At 32.4% G+C, this 17,500-nt stretch overlaps 1 protein-coding gene across 6 annotated transcripts in view; it reads left to right on the top strand.

Annotated features, from left to right (window-relative positions):
* LOC145259312 (uncharacterized) overlaps nt 1-17,500 on the top strand; it is a 2,114,304-nt gene that overhangs the window by 2,095,561 nt on the left and 1,243 nt on the right. The window lies entirely within an intron of this gene.

The following is a 17,500-nucleotide window of genomic DNA, read 5'->3' as shown; positions in this document are numbered from 1 at the left end:
CATTCCAATATTTTCCCGATTCTGATACTATTATCGATTTCGTGATTAATTTCCGATTCTGATACAATAACTAATTCCGATTCTGATTCTGTATACATCTCTAGATATTAAACCATAGAGTTGTTGTTTGTCCCGATAGCCGTAAAAAGCAGATAGTTTTGCATCCGTAAAAATACTCTTGTGTGCGATAGTATATGGAGTTACAATTTACTAGTAATTTAAAATCAATAAATATTTATTTTTTATATCATTACAAGTGGAAGATTTCGCTGTAAAAAAATCAAATAAAAAAAAATCAAAAGAATCGGATTTAGCATCGGAAAATAGGTATAAATCTTTTCGATTCTGATGCTCGCAAAAGTTTCAATTTTCCCGATTTCACGATTCCGATTCCGATTAATCGTAACAAGAATTTACCCTGGTGGTGGTGATGGTGGTGCCGGTGGTCGTTTTAGCACTAATTTCTTACTCATATATATTTTTAAGAGGAATTAAGCACATCCCTATGTTGTAAAACATTTTTTTCGATAAAAATCGTAAATGATTGTACTGTTTTGTTTACGGGCATCTCCTGCATTAATTATAACTAGAAATGATATTGCTGTAAAAACAATAATGATAGCGTCTTTAAGAGAATTTAATTACCATAATTAATTAATAATTCAGCTAACATTGCGATTAGATTATTTTTATTGGGTAAATATTAAGATTGGCGGTATAAATGGTTTAATCAACAAAATCCATATAAAATTACTGTATATGTATGGATAATTTAGATCTATTAAGTAGACAGTGAACTAGCTTCAAAATCTAGTTTATAAAACTCATTATGTTTGCCTGTCAGTCTGACTCCATATAATCAAAGCCTATCTCCGCCGAGACTAAAAGTCGTAGAACGGTGCAGGGGTCCACAAATAATTGTATCTTTTATGAACCATTTTTATGGGTCTTTAGTCGGTTAAAACATTTTTTAAGCGGTCAGAAATGGTCAAAATTGAAAAAAATTGTTATACATTTTGTACATTCATTATAGTTTTTTTTTAATTACATATTTTTAATCACTTTATATGCGTGTGACGTTGGTACTGTTGTAACGTCAGCAGCTTTGAATGTTACAGTTTTGCTTTCAATTTCTGTTCTAGATGAATCAATAATAATAATAATAATAATATATACGAAATCTCGACATATTAAACTATCATATTTAAGCGTATGTTACGAACGGGCAACGTCGGACACCCCATCCCGCTAGTAAGATGCTAATTTCATTGATTTTTTTATATTGTTGTATATTGAGGACGATTAGTTAAACCCCATTCTTTCCCCCGAAATGTTTAACTTTTATATAAAAAATGACAATATAAGTAAAAGGCAATATTATGACGACATTATTTTTGCACTAACCATAATAATAGTAGAAGTGTCGTCGTTATTACACGCTAGTGTATCATTAATAAAACATACATAGTGAATTATCTCCCATATGACAGACCATCTCAGTATTATTATTTTTTTTTGGGGGGGGGTCTGCGTTAAGATGAGGTTAAAATCTATTACGTCCAAAACAAAGATTTTAAAAATTATTCCAAAAGAAATTATTTAAATTTTAAAGTCCATGTAGTTCACCATAATAATTCGGATTTGAATTACACATATATATATATATATATATATATATATATATATATATATATATATATATATATATATCAAGAATGAGAGTTGAATATTGAAACGTTGTTTTAATTTGAATAAAATAAAATACGCATCAAGTGCGCTTGAAACCAAATGACAACGTAATATTAGGAAAATAAACATATATTTTACTTGTTTGAATTTCTCACAAATATATTTCGAAGGTAGACTTCATCTTTAGTGTGTTCTTTGTTTCTTTTTTTCTTTTTCTTCTTCCTTGCCATGCTGTAAATAAGGAGAAAAGAGTCTGTATAGAGCCGAACGTTGTATCAGGCGGTTGTATTTTGAATTGTTTGAACTGTGCGCAGGTAACGCGAGAATAACGTCAAGAATGAGTGTTCAATATAGAAACATTGTTTTTATTTGAATAATACATATATATGTATGTATGTGTGCGTGTGTGTGTGTGTGTGTTTATTTCAACTTCGGGTATTTTTACTTAAATCATTACAAGTTGTTTCAATAGACAGAACAAAAAATTCTCCTGCTGATCCCGTCAGACGATCTACCCCTCTCCAACCAAAAAAGGTGGGGTTTTTTTTTGCTTAGATGCTCTGAGGAGATCGGCAGGAAATTTATTGTCCCCTCTATTGAAACAACTTGTCATTATTAAAGTATACATATTCACGGTTTAAATAATAAAAACATATTTGGCTCTACTAACGTATTGAGCATTTTTTCTGTTTTTTTACTAAATATATCTCCTAGTACATATATATATATACACATATACGTATGCACATATATGTATATATATATATATATATATATATTACATGGTCAAACTCTTTCTCCTTGATACTTATTAATTACTTGCCATTTATGAATATATATATATATATATATATATATATATATAGATAGATTGATAGATAGATAGATAGACAGATAGATAGATAGATACTAGCTGTACCCTGCCACACGTTGCTGTGGCTTAATTTGGTGCAATGGAAAATTCTAATAAAAAGAGAAAATGCATGTTTCTTATATTCTTAGTACAGCAATCCACTCTAAAAAAAAAAAAAATGAAAAAAATGATACTTTTGCAGAATTGGATCCTGATCCTCAGGATTACCGTCAATCATGGCTTGGGCTCGACCAACAATCAGTGGATAAAACTAACGTTGAAACGCTAATTATTTTTTTGTTTCTTTCGTTTCTGTATACAAAAATGTGAGTTAGTAATTAATATTTGAGTGATGGGGGGGGGGTTACTATACACAGATTCGAAAAAGTTGTCCAAAAACAAATGAAAGCAAAGGTAAGGTAAGTTACATTTCTACCTAACTGGAAAATTGTTTAGTGTTTTTGTGTAAGGAAAAATGTTTAATCGGCTGGAAAAACAGAAATGGTTGCAGACTGTTGAATACGTTACGTTTGGGAAATTAAGTTGAAAACTAAAAACTATATAATACAGTGTCAAAAATCCACCGAATATGTTATCATGACATAGGCTGACATAATCGGTGGGTTTGTGACAGTATTTTGTATATTTTTTTTTAGTTTTAACTCACTTTCTCAAACTTAACATAATCAACAGTGTCCGCCACCATTTGAATCTTTCAAATACACCGATAAACACTGTTTTTCGAGCTGACTAAACGTTACATTAAATGAAAAGGGTGTGTATTAACAGATACAAAGAAGTTGTCAAAAAATGAATATATAACAAATAAATGTTATCAAAGGCAAGAAAAGTAAATGTTCTACCAAACTGGATAAGATTGTAGTGTTTTTATGTAATGTATAATGTTTAATCAGTTCAAAAACATGCAGTGTTTATCGGTATATTTGAAAAATACAAATGGCGGCAGACTGTATCGAACACGGGAAATTTTGGGAAAATGAGTTTAAACTAAAAAACTATACAAAATACTGTTAGGAACTCACTTAATATATGTTACTGTGATGTAGGCTGACATATAATCAGTGTTTTTAAATTTTGATCGATACAGGTAACGACTTTTAAGAGTCTCTTTTAGTGATTACCGAATCTGCAAACCGTTTCCGTCGCAAAAAGAAAGTTTTCATGATATGAAGAAATTATGTTTTCGAAAAGTGGGTGATCACTTTTCAATTTAAATTTAACTTAGAATGAGCACTCACATTCTGGCCAGCTGAGAGAGGGGCATTTTTCTGTGTGTGGGGGTGCCGAGCCCCCGCCCCTCTAACCAATTTAAGCAGGTAATTTTAAAGAATTTTCCAAGGGTAGAAAGAAAGCCCCCACCCCAAAAATCGTGGCCACAAAGTGGGTGATCATTTTACGTTAAATTATTATGGAAAAGTGATCCTTCACTTTTTAAAACTAACATTTCTTCATATCTTGGAAACTACTCGTTTGTCTTAATCATACAGGTTATTTTCGTTTTCAGCGACCCCGAAAACCTATATGTGTAAATGAAAAAGATTTCGAAGATAAACAAATGAATTATGTTTTTTTTTGTTTTTTTTACTTATCGAGTTAACAGAAAATGAAATCTTTCGTCAATTCGGGGCTGTGAAATGAATCGAACCGGAAGTTCAGTTTTATCAACAGAACAGATTCGCAGTAACGGTTAAAAAAATATATTTATCTTATTTAATATTTTAATTTTAATAATTCGCGAGGTAAATTTATTTTAATAACATAAAACATACCTCGACTCTAAAAATGGGTTGTCTGAAAATTTCAAATAAATTGGTAACGTAGAAATATGGTTTTATTCGTTTAGAACGAACCAACATTTACATTTATATATATATATATATATATATATATATATATATATTTATATGTATATATATATATATATATATATATATATATATATATATATATATACTGGAAACGATTTTAATTTTAACGGTTATTGCTTTAAACGATGTTGCTAGTTATTAACTGAGAAATATTTATCTCAGTATTTTATCCTTTCAAACCAGGTATTCATTTGTTCATGACTAAAGTAAAATGGAGCTTGCAAAGAAGTATATATATATATATATATATATATATATATATATATATATATATATATATATAATGAGAGAGAGTGAGACAGAGAGAGAGAGAGAGAGAGAAAGATGTGCGTTCTAAAAGTTTCTAGACTTTTTGTACAGACATTTATAATTATCGTAGACTAATAAACATTAAATATGTTATTGCTATACATCCTATGACATGACTGTACAATTTTTTGCTTTAATGTATAAATGGAAAGCAACAGCAGGAATTGAAATACATCCTACTAAAACCAGCTGGTGGATGTAAAAAAATCAATCTGACTGTGAGAAAACTTTACAAGAACGATATGCATTAAAGGTGTTTTCAATTTAAAAAAAAAGATGCCACAGAAACGTATGAAATTATTAAGATTGTTTTGGGACAATCTTACATTAATTGGACATCGGTCCTCGAGTGGCATAAGAAATTCAAGGATGGCACTTGTAATTTTTTCAAAAACTGCAAATTTAAGCTAAATTTAATGTAATTCTTTATACAATCTATACCTCACTTGATTGTTTTTTTTTTATTATTCTATGATTTTACCTGCTCTTATTTGACTTTTAATTGAAATATTATAATGTTCACGTCAATTTAAAAATAAAAGTAACTTCAAATCGAGGAGGCAAAAAGAAAGTCTGCACGATGGAAATTTGTTATTTAAATGTACATCTATGTCATTAATGCAGCAGAAATACAGCAGGAACACAATAAACTAGTTAATATTTAGTAGCATCGTTCTTCTGCAATTTTACAGCCTCCAATCGTTAAGGAATTCCTTGAATATTCCGGGGAAAGAGCATCCCACTTTTTAAAAATTTTAGTCAAAACTTCTTCCAAATTTGAAATTTTATCATTGCGTAGCCGTTGCTTGATGTAATGCCCTATGTTTTCGATAGGATTGACTTTGCAGATTGTGTAGACCAATCCAAACACGGAATATCATGCTCTTCCAGGAACCTCTTGACATTATCAATTGTGTGAATGGGAGCATTATCCTGTATGGAGACGGGATTATCATTCAAATTCCGACCAAAGTAGGGTAGAAAATGCTCAGTCAATATATTAATGTACTTGATCGAATTTATTCGACCTTTCAAGCGAACTATAGGCCCCGGACCATTGGTACGAATAATATCCTACACCAAAACTGAACCTCAACCACCTTGCAGCGTTGAGACTGAGTACCTAGGATAAAACTCTTCGTCTTTGCTCCGACGGATGTACTACCTGCCATCACTGAACTTGCTTTCGTCGCTAAAAAGCACTTTTGACCAATATGAAGAGTCACGATCTTCATTGCATCTGACGAAGTCAAGACGGCTCTTTCTGTTCTTTACAAAAATCATTGACCTACGTCTTGCAACATATCCTCGCAAATTAAATTCCTTTAATCTGTTCCTGACAGTAGAAAGAGAGCACTTTTTAACAATATTGCACTGTTGTTGGATTTGGGGCGCCGTTTCAAATCTGTGTCTTAGGGTGAGGATCTTGATAGCATTGTCTTCCCTATTAGAAGTAACTATAGTACGACCAGATTTAGGGGCATCACGAAAACTCCCAGTGTTTTAGTGCTTTTGCACAGTCTTTCGAACCGTTTTCTTATCATATTTCAATCTGCGGCCGATTTCTCGATTGGATAAAGCTGAAAGGTGGAAATTAATGTGCTCCTGACGATCACTAAGAAAAAGTCCTGGCATATGTACTAAATGTTACGTTGTATAACCTGGAACAACAACAATTGCGATTAGAGATGCTTTGTTGCCTGTTGGTGGATATTTTAAACTGATTTAGGGGCGATACTTTAAGCTGGATTAAAGCGAAATTGTTGCTGCGGACTTTCTTTTTGCCTGATCAGTTTGAAGTTATTTTTGTAAAGTGACATAAACACTAAAATAGTTCAATTAAAAGTCAAATATAAACAGGTAAAATTATAGAGAAATAAAAGGCGAATCCAACGAGGTATAGTTTGTTTAAACAGTTACATTAAATTCAGCTTACATTTACAGTTTTTGAACAAATTAGAAGTGCGGACTTTATTTTTGCCGGCACTGTATCTATCTATTAATCAATCAATCTATCTATCGATCTTTCTATTTGTCTAGTTTTCTGTCTATCTATCTGTCTGTCTATTAATTCATCTATCTCTATATCTATCTATCTCTTTCTCTTTCTCTTTCTCTCTTCTCTCCTTCCCTATATATATATATATATATATATATATATATATATATATATACACATATATATATATATATATATATATATATATATATATATATATATATATATATAGGCAGGACTAGGGGTCTCTTGTTCTTAAAACCAGCTGATCGAAACATGTGCATGAATGTGTAGCAATACATTACTGCTTATGTTAAAACAAATTATATATATATAAATATATATATATATATATATATATATATATATATATATATATATATATATATATATATAAGGACGGAGAGCGTGGAGAAGAAAGAGATGGTTGTTATCAAATATGTTTTGCACTGGTAGGAAAGTTATTTTGGAGAAGGAAGAAAATTTTGATAATCTCTTTGAAAGCGCCTTCGACAGGAATCTGCTGTCAACATCTGGGTGGGCTTAGATTAATCATATCTTAATGCCCCGTATGTTCATACATATCCGGGTATAACATTAATCCACGATTAGATTTTAAAAAAAAAGAAGAGAAATTATATTTTCCTTGATCAAAATATAAAATTCTCGTAGAAATGTTTAAATTTATAAAATCTTAAATTTATGTAATAACGTAATGTATGGTTCATTTTGATTCACGCATAAAGACCAACGTCCACTCGAGTATAATGAAACATGAAACAGAAATTATTGCTAGCCGAAACATGGGCACTAATATGAATGAAATGTCTTTACTTAGAATTTGTGTTGACAAGCTTGTGCTGACTTAGGATTTTGCTTTATGGAAATCGCTCTAGACAATACATGTATCTACTTTATGTAAGGAGGGGAAAAGGGTAAAAATAAAGCTAACTAATAAACACTTTTCGATAATTAGATTCTGATCCCTAAAACAGCAATTCTTCTCTCTTTGTCAGAAACAGCGCTCATAAAATGTAAAGACTTAAATCCACAATAAGGTCATGCGGTATTGTGTCCTGCATGTAGGAAGTCTATGGAAAGAATGTCTGTCAATTGAAATCCGACCTAATGGTAGACACATGTCGGGGGATAGCAGTATTTTTTTGTTCTGGTAGAGAGACGAGTTCTTGCTGTAAAGTCCTGCCGTTCATACATAAAATGTCCATTGCTCAATGGTAGTAATATTATTGCCATCATCATTATCCGCGGCCCTACCGTGTAACAGCGTTTGTGACCACGGCTCTCCATAGTCCGAAAGATCTCAACATTTGACGATAATCCCGTCCAATTGATCAATGTGTCTATAGAAGTGCGTTGTGGTCGCTCTTTCTTTTTCGATTCTGGCATTCTACCAGTCAATATCAGATGTTCTCTGCTTCTTAAACAGTAAAAGTGTCCGAAGAACGTCATTTGTCATTTCATGATGGTTTCCATCAACTTTCCTTTATTGTCCCTTTTTCCTCATTAAAAATGTGATATTTCCAAACAACCACTAACATTTGTATCGCAAATCCAATTTCTGCGCTACCAATGCGTTTCTGCATTTTGGGGTAGATTGCACTGCTTCACAACCTTATAACAAAACAGAACAATTATTGTTTGTGCTGTTCTGATTGTTTGGACAATTATTCTCATTTTGGGTGTTATTGCCACATTTTGGGCGTTATTGCCCCGATCATCATCATGTGTAAAACCCTTTTTTTTTCAAGTAAAGAAAAAGGGGGCAGTTCCTTATTGCAAGTAATCAAACCTTGGGTTTGAGGGTAAATTATAAAAGAAGGGTCAGTTTCACGGGTCACTAAGGCACTTTTTAACACTTTCCTATGATTCGAGCTTTTTACGAAACCATGGATAGACATCTTACGTGTATTTACGTATATTTCGTTTGTTCTAGAAAACACAGTGCAAGGGAGGCAACTCTACGAAGAAAGGAAGGATTGGGATTACTTCCCTTTGGTTGGTCATTCTTTGTGGAAGGGTTAAATAAACGAAAGGAACCTTGTTTAATTATTTTTTCCTATGATTTTCTCCATATAAATTAGTAATTAATGGGTTCCAAATGTGGTTAAATTCTTTAGTGGGCGTTGCCATCTACATTATGTGTTGTCTCCTTGAGTTTTTTAACCCTTCATCTTACTTGTATATCTAGTATTTTAACATCATCCCACCCAAGATTGGAATAAGTATTCTAGACCCAAGATTTAGTATCACTATATATATATTTTTACTTTTGTCTTCGCAAAGGATAAACAACTGATGCAAATCTGTTCTGTTAGAGGAATTAATTTCAGGGCTCCTCGAACAGGTATTTTTTAGTATATAAACCAAACAAACATTTTCTATAGATTATTAGACTACGCGTTTACATAATCTATATAAATAAGAACGTAAATGTATACATGTACGCGTGTGTGAAACTGTTTAACCAATAAACTCTCAAGCTACTATTCACATAAAACGGACATTAACAGAAAATATTAGTTATAAACTAAGGATTGTTAATAAGAAGTAAAATATTTGTTTTGGATGGATGAATAACGCGTACAGAAATATATTGCCGGGCTGAAAGGCAACCTGTTCAGTTCTACTTGCCGACATATTTCTCTTACATAAGCAAATTTATTAATTAATTCATTATTCATTAATTTGTTTAAAGTGGCATTTTTTTTCAGTTTGAAAAATAATGATGTCCTTAATATGAACACGTAAGTAAGAACTATTAGGTTCTTGCTGTTTCTACAATCATTAAAAGCGAAACTTATTGATACTTGGGACGTAAAGCGTTACTATTTGGGATCGTGTTTAACAAAGGGCAGTGGGGCGTTAAGCAGCGAGATGTCTCTTCTCAATGCATTTAACTTCTGCGTGCAAGTACCGTCGGAGAAGGAGGAAGTAGAAAGCGAATTCCATGGTCTACCAATCCAAGTGGAAAAACTATTACAGTAGTAAGCTTTCGGCATCTAGGGATATCATCGGTCAATAGGAGTGAGATTTTACGGTTTGCCGGGTTAGTCGACGGGGCACAAGTCCTATGAGTTTATTAGAACGCATTAAATTAAGTTGGAGTTTGGCTAATAATGCGGGATTTTATTGTATATTAGTCTATTTGAGTGAGAGACTAGTGGTTGCTGCACCAGCCCATGTGTAAAATCAATGCACGATGCATGGTGACTACGGAGATATACGATGCGCTTTGGTGTGATTAATTTTATATTACCGTAGAGGGAGTGCACCATTTCTTTTTTGCATCAAAATTTGTGTTTGTTTCAATTCACGCTGCTTTAAGGTTAAGCAAACGAGTTTGAATGACCAGCGTACAGATAGGATGCTATTTCTCATGGCAATTGGTTGGTGAATGTTTTTGTAATGGCTAAAAGAGAAGAAGTTTATTATTACTAAGACTTAAATACTAATATATATCAGGACCCTATTCAACTACCGACTGAACGTTGATTTCTAGGGTTTTTGCAATTATCTGGAATATTGTATGTTCGTTTTCCTTCATGCATGTGATAGCGAGTACTATCAGCAGGAAATATATCATTCTTTGACACAATTATATCAGGAAGGTAATTTTGGAATCTCAGAAATAATAAATGTCATAGAATTGTCCCTCGGGGCACATCTGCATTAATATCATGTGCTTTTTACAACCGAGATATTCTCCATTTCAAGAACGATATGATTATGTTTCATATATGACTTAATATATGCTTTATTATGCATTTTCGTCACTTTTGCAGAAAGTTTTATTTGCTCGGTGTTTATATAAGTTGGCTCCAACTTTTGCAACTCTCCTCTGTTCTTGTTTAAATTGAAGCGATAATAGTTCCTGCTATGCGGCCGTGCAACACTTATTACACATGCCGCACAGTTGTCAGCCTTTATCAAAAGGTAATAAATAGATAAATACATCGCGGAGGGAGGAATGCGCTCAAAACATTCCTCTCATCGCCATCCTAGCGGCTCCGCATCTTTGTCGAAATAGCGTAAACCCGAGAGCAAAAAATAAGGAAAATGTTCTCGCATGAAAGTCGTGGGCTAATTCTTGATAGTCGTCTGAAGAAAAAAGTATATTGTTTCGGGTTCGTGTTGTATTTGTGGAATGTCGATTCGCATTGGGTGAAAACGCATGCAGTTTACAGACCTCTTATCAAGACTATTCGCTTTTGAAGCAGGGTAAAATGGCGGGCTTATCTAATCGTACGCTCTCTTCTGACAGTAGCTCACATAATATCAGACTGGGTTTCTTCATACGCATCCTTGCATCTCAATGGTAGGCTTTGTCTATCAGTCGCTTTGTAACTTTCATACACACTTAGTATTAATGTTTTCTGTCATCTGACCTTAATTTAAATGAATGGTTCTCGTCTCGAAGAAGCAACCTTCTTTGACTAGCATCTAGGTTTTATCTTTACTTTTGATCTGAAATATAAGATCTATAAGCCAGGATCAGCGGACAACTAGTTGAGTTCTTCTACCATTCCAGAAGATATTTCCCTCAAGTAGCAATCCTCTATGAGTATATTGGCCAAATGTGTTCTATGATGGAGAACTGTTTCCACATCTCGAGAGAAACTGCTAAAAATTGCTAAGAAACTGCTAAAAACTGCAAAAAAACTGTTGAACTGCTAAAACTGCTAAAACAAAAACTGCTAAAAACTCCTGAGAAACTGCTAAAAACTGCAAAAAACTGTTGAACTGCTAAAACTGCTAAAACAAAAACTGCTAAAAACTGCTGAGAAACTGCTAAAAACTGCAAAAAACTGTTGAACTGCTAAAACTGCTAAAACAAAAACTGCTAAAAACTGCTGAGAAACTGCTGAAAAACTGCTAAAAAACGTCTTGCTGGACAGGTCATAAAACAGACTTCGATATCTGGAAGCTGATTACTTTTTCTCTTTTCTCATTTCCTCTTTCTCACAGAAAGTGACGTTGGAAACCTACATCTCCTCTCTTGTTTATTCCTACACTCGTTTACAATAACCACTATCATCGATTTCTTTTACTCAACTCGTGCCAAAAACAAAACGAAAATTCCATGAGAAAAGCTATTTATCCCAGAACTCATCCGCTGATAAAAAAAACGCGCAGCTGCTGCACAACTAATTATAACATGATCGTTTTCAAATTGAAAGTAAACATTTTTTTAATAATTAATTTCTATTCAATTTCCACCTTCAATGGTCATCATGCTTGCACTTATTCATTATTTTCCTTAAATGGCCTCCGGGTCTTGATAATCTGAGATTTTAGTAAAAATTAGCGGGGGCGCCTGGTCTTGCCCGGTCATAAAATACACTAAAATATATTCAGATTTTGTATTTATTATTACACAGCCAATTCTTTACTTAATATTATTATCTTGTACCTAACAGAGAATACTGACTTCCAAAATTAAAAAATTATTTGGTACCATCTGTTAGAATCGAAACCAATATAGTTAGCGCTCCATCCGCGTTCTCTACCGTTTGAACTATCAACATATTGATGGGAAAGATTTAAAATAAAATAACTTTGAGCCATGAATAAATTTGCTCATGTAATAGAAATATGTCGGCAAGTTGAAGTGAAAACGTTGCCTTTCAACCTACCAATATATTTCTGCACGCGTTATTCGTCCATCCAAACAAAGGTAAGCAAGCATTTCAATAGGATAGTTCTATGAAAGGTTTGCGAACCATGATTTATTTATACAGTATCACGGATACTTGCTGAGATTGGAATTTGAAACGAACATGGTCTAAACTGTAGAGGAAAATTTCCGTGGTACATTGATCCACATCCATTGATAATAACCGCTGTGTATCTATAGACACAATAAGTGCAGTTTGATATCAATTTAGGAACGGTTTACACAATTCTTCGCAAGAAATTGCAGATGCGCGAAGTTTATTTCAAAGATGCTCAAAGAAGATCAGAATGAAAGATTTTGTCATAAGATTAGGAAGATAGTCGACAGATCAATTCATATACAGTAGCTCTTGATGCTTTGGTGACTTACGATGAAAGCCGGATTTACTGCGTTGACCCAAGATTTCGCAGTTGAAACATGATGGCTCTCCCAAACCGAAGAAAGCTAGGCAGCGTAAATTCACAAAGAAACTTATGATTATCCGTCTTTTTACAGGACGGATATTATCTATATGCACTGGGTTCTCACAAGACACTTAACAAGGAATATTTTGTTTAGGTTTTATAGGAGTTCGACAAGAGATTCTGTCGAAAGAGTCTAAAACTTTTCAATTCGGGTCAGTGTCATTTTTACCAGGACTATGCACCAATCCATACCCCCTTTTCTTGTAAAAGACGATTTGACCAAGATGGGTATCAAGACAGTTCCTCGCCCTCCCTACAGTCCAGAATTTGCTTCCTATGACTTTTAGTGATTCACTTACATCAAGAGGCTGTTGTTATGATAATATTGAGGAGATGATAGAGGCTGTGCCGAAGAATATCAGGATGTTTTCTAGAAGTTGTTTGTAAAGCACAGCAAGTGCATTGCAACCGAGTTTGATTACGTCGATGGGGACTAGAGTTACCTACATGTGATATCAATAAAAATGCCTATACGAAAAAAGCTTGGAAATTTACCGTAGGGACCTCGTAAAGGTACAGTGGCATATGAGTAAAAAATACATGCAACGTCGATTTATGCCTGTTATTTTCCAATTTGTCGATTTTGACTTCTTAGTACGCATTTTTTTGTTTGCGTAAACCTGAATTGAAATTGTTCCAGAGGTTCTAATTCAATATATTATAAAGTTTCATATATGTAGAACAGAAATGAACAGCGTGATGTCGTAGAAACCCTTTCACACACACAAACACACACATAGTAGCACGGTGACTGTTATGTATATATATATATATATATATATATATATACATGTGTGTATGTATGTATATACACGGTTATGTGTATATATATATTTAATTGTATTTTTTATTTCATTTTATGTATATATACATATATATATTTATATGTATATATACATATATATATATATATATATATATATATATATATATATACACGGTTCAAAAGTCGGGACTAATAAATACAACGACGTTGTTAGATAGTGCTCAATAACAAGAGAAAAATATTGTTTATTTGAGGGTAAACAGTTAGGTATGGTCGCTATTCACAGCCATCTGTTTCAGTCAATGAAACTACGTCACGAGACCTTGAACCCATCGACGCCACAAAGAAAACCTGGCTGGATGGCTGTTTGTAGCGACCATATGTAACTGTTTACCCTCAAATGAAACATATATATATATATATATATATATATATATATATATATATATATATATATATACACTCGTGAGCAAAAAAAATGGGCCAAACAAATTTTATACATTTTATTGCATTAAAAGCTATATTGAACAAAGAACAATGAACAAGGAATTTAAACGAGACTAATAACACAGAACAAGACATTTACTTTAATAAATGCTTAGGATAGAATCGCATTCCCTTTTGATTTCTTTAAGAGATCAATCCTTTTAGATATGCTCTCAACCAAAGTGGAACACTGTGAAGAGGAGATGCTATTCCATTAGCTTTGCACAGCTTCCCACAGTTTGTCATTGTTCAAAAACGTTTTTCCGGCCAATGCACGAGATATTATCAACCAAATATCTCGATTAGGTTTAAATCGGGGCTTTGACCTAGCCAAAATATCATATCAATTGAGTTATCAGAAAACCATTTATCTGTGACTTTAGCAGTGTGTGTAGGGGCATTATCACGTTGAAAAATAATGTTCTGGGATATTCCCAGCTTCTGAATACTTAGTAACAGTTCTGTTTCTAATATTCAAATGTATTCCTTTGCATTGATTGACTTTTCACATCTAACAAGTTCTCCCACTCCTGCTGCACTAAAAGTTCCCCATACTATTATCCCTCAATTCTCGCGTTTAACTGCCGTTTTTATGCAACTTGGCAAAAATCTTTCTCCAGTTCTTTGATTGCACCGTTCGGGAGCATCGGGAGCATCACTAACAAGTCAAAAGCTTGATTCATTTAACCAGAAAACATTCCTGAACAAGACTGTATCTTTCTTGCTATAACATGAGAATAACCTCTTTCTATCATTGATGTTCTTCTTAGATAAATATGGCTTCTTTGCACACCTTTTAGAGGAAAATCCCATTTCTTTCATTGATCTACATATTGTATATCTAGAAAAAGAATTTCCAGCCCCTGTTTTGAATTCTTTGCTATGGTCAAAATGTTTTCTTTCGATCCTGGAAAACAGTTAATTTAAGCCTGTGGTCGTCCTTCAAAGTGGATGCTCTAGGGCGACCAGATCCAGATTTCCCTTTAATCAAGCGTTCGACTTCAAATCTTTGACTAATTCGCTTCACTGTAAAAAAAGATGTTTTCACGTTTTCTTTTCTGAAAATATCAAAAATATGCTCGTAAGTCATTTTGGATAGCCTTAATCCTGAAATTCGTTTTTTTATATCCTCGCCAAAGATGCGGTCTTACAATTTTTAGGATTCATTTTTTTACTTATTATTATATGCTATAATAATAATGATCTGCAAAATAAAAAAAATTCAGTTAAATTAACAAGAATTCATGGAAAAATATTGAAAAATCGATTTCTTCCTTCTTTCACTCTTGCCCCATTTTTTTTTGCTCATGAGTATATATATATATATATATATATATATATATATATATATATATATATATATATAATGATTCCAGCAGAGTGCTCTATTATAAGGAAAAATTCCGAAAATTATCGCGTATTATTTGTATTCTTACTTACAGAAAGTTTACATGAGATAAGTTATCGGTACTGTTGGTTTCAAATCCTAAAATAGGGGGCAGTTTTAGATACATATATCAAGCTCTCTTCAGCCGATATTGATCTCATATATATATATATATATATATATATATATATATATATATATATTAATGAAAACAAGGGGATGTAGTGTTGACCTGATATACGCAATGGTAAGCTTCAAACTAATATACATAGCAGTATTGATATATAGAAAATGTAATCCCAACCGCATTAAAAATCTCAATACGCAATAAAGGGTAGGACTTATTATAAGAGAAAGAAAATTAAACCTGTAAGTTGAACATTACAATCAAAATTTATTGTTCGACTGAATACCCCAAAAATCAATTCATAAAATCCTTATTCCAGGGAGTTTCAAAGAATGAAAAAGTTTAACTGGTGGAGAGTTTTATATACATATTTTCTTTCGCAATATAATCACAAGTCGTACATTATATACATATATATATATATATATATATATATATATATATATATATATATATATATTACATATATATGTATGTATATATATATATATTATATATATATATGTATGTATATATATATATTATATATATATGTATGTATATATATATATTATATATATATGTATATATATATATATATATATATATATATATATATATATATATATATATATATATATATACATACATACATATAAAGCCATTGTCTCTGTCTGTGTATCTTTGTGTGAGTTCGTCCTCTATAACTTCTTAAATATCCGAACCAATTTTGTTTAACATAAAAATTCCCGTCCGAAACATTGCTTAATACCTTTTATAGACATACTTATAATAAATTTTAACAATAATTTATCCTTCAAAGTTCATCAAAAAGCTACATACAGAAATGATTACATATATTTCTATTCACACAATATGAACCAAATAAATATATATTCTCATATATGTAGAAAGAGATTGTGTATGCCTACAAACTCTAATGTGTAATGCTTACGCAATCAGGAGTATAGCAGTCACAATTGCTGCCAATTCTGGGATTCAACCAGTGCTAGTAAGCTACCTTTTGACCAATTTGCTTAGCCTCTAACTCAGGGTCACAAAACCATTGTCACGTGTATGAAGGGAATAAAGAAAAATTAAACAACGAATTCAGGCGAACACATTTGACAGACTAAAGTGTTCATGGGAACAGAAGTCGTGAACATCGCATCAACGCTAATTGACTTCCTTAGTTATCACCAGTGTAAGGACATAAGCATATTCTTTCATAAGTTTTGACTCTCGAGTGTGTATATGTTTGTATCTTATATGCGAGTATATATATATATATATATATATATATATATATATATATATATATATTGTGTACAGAAAGTTGTTAGTTGAGACAGATCATTGGTATCGTCGGTTTCAAGCCCGATAATAAGGCCCGTTTAAGGTATACTTATCAAGCTCTCTCGAATATTGGCTGAAGAGAGCTTGATAAGGATACCTTAAACGGACCTTATTATCGGGCTTGAAACCGACGGTACCAATGATCTGTTTCTGTACACAAAATATAAATACGCTCTGAAAATGTGGATTTTCTTTTTAATTGAGCACTCTGCTGAAATTCTTTTAAAAAAAATCAATCATATTTATATATATATATATATATATATATATATATATATATATATATATATATGAGAGAGAGAGAGAGAGATGTGGTTCTCTGGTGATTAACTGTGTCTACCCCTGTCGGATATATGTTTGAGAGTGAAAACAATCCTAATAATATTCTGTTGTTATAGCTCTGGTTATTACTAATAATATAACGATATCAAGTTCATTGTGATGTCATGTCTGCGCACTTTATAAAATAATGTTGTTCTACTCAAATTTGTATACATTTTT

This window comes from Euprymna scolopes, chromosome 34 (assembly GCF_053919585.1).
Source record: "Euprymna scolopes isolate OS-2025 chromosome 34, ASM5391958v1, whole genome shotgun sequence".
Lineage (NCBI taxonomy): Eukaryota > Metazoa > Mollusca > Cephalopoda > Sepiida > Sepiolidae > Euprymna > Euprymna scolopes.
The sequence above is the reverse complement of the archived record's forward strand: the minus strand, read 5'-3'. Positions and strand labels throughout refer to the sequence as shown.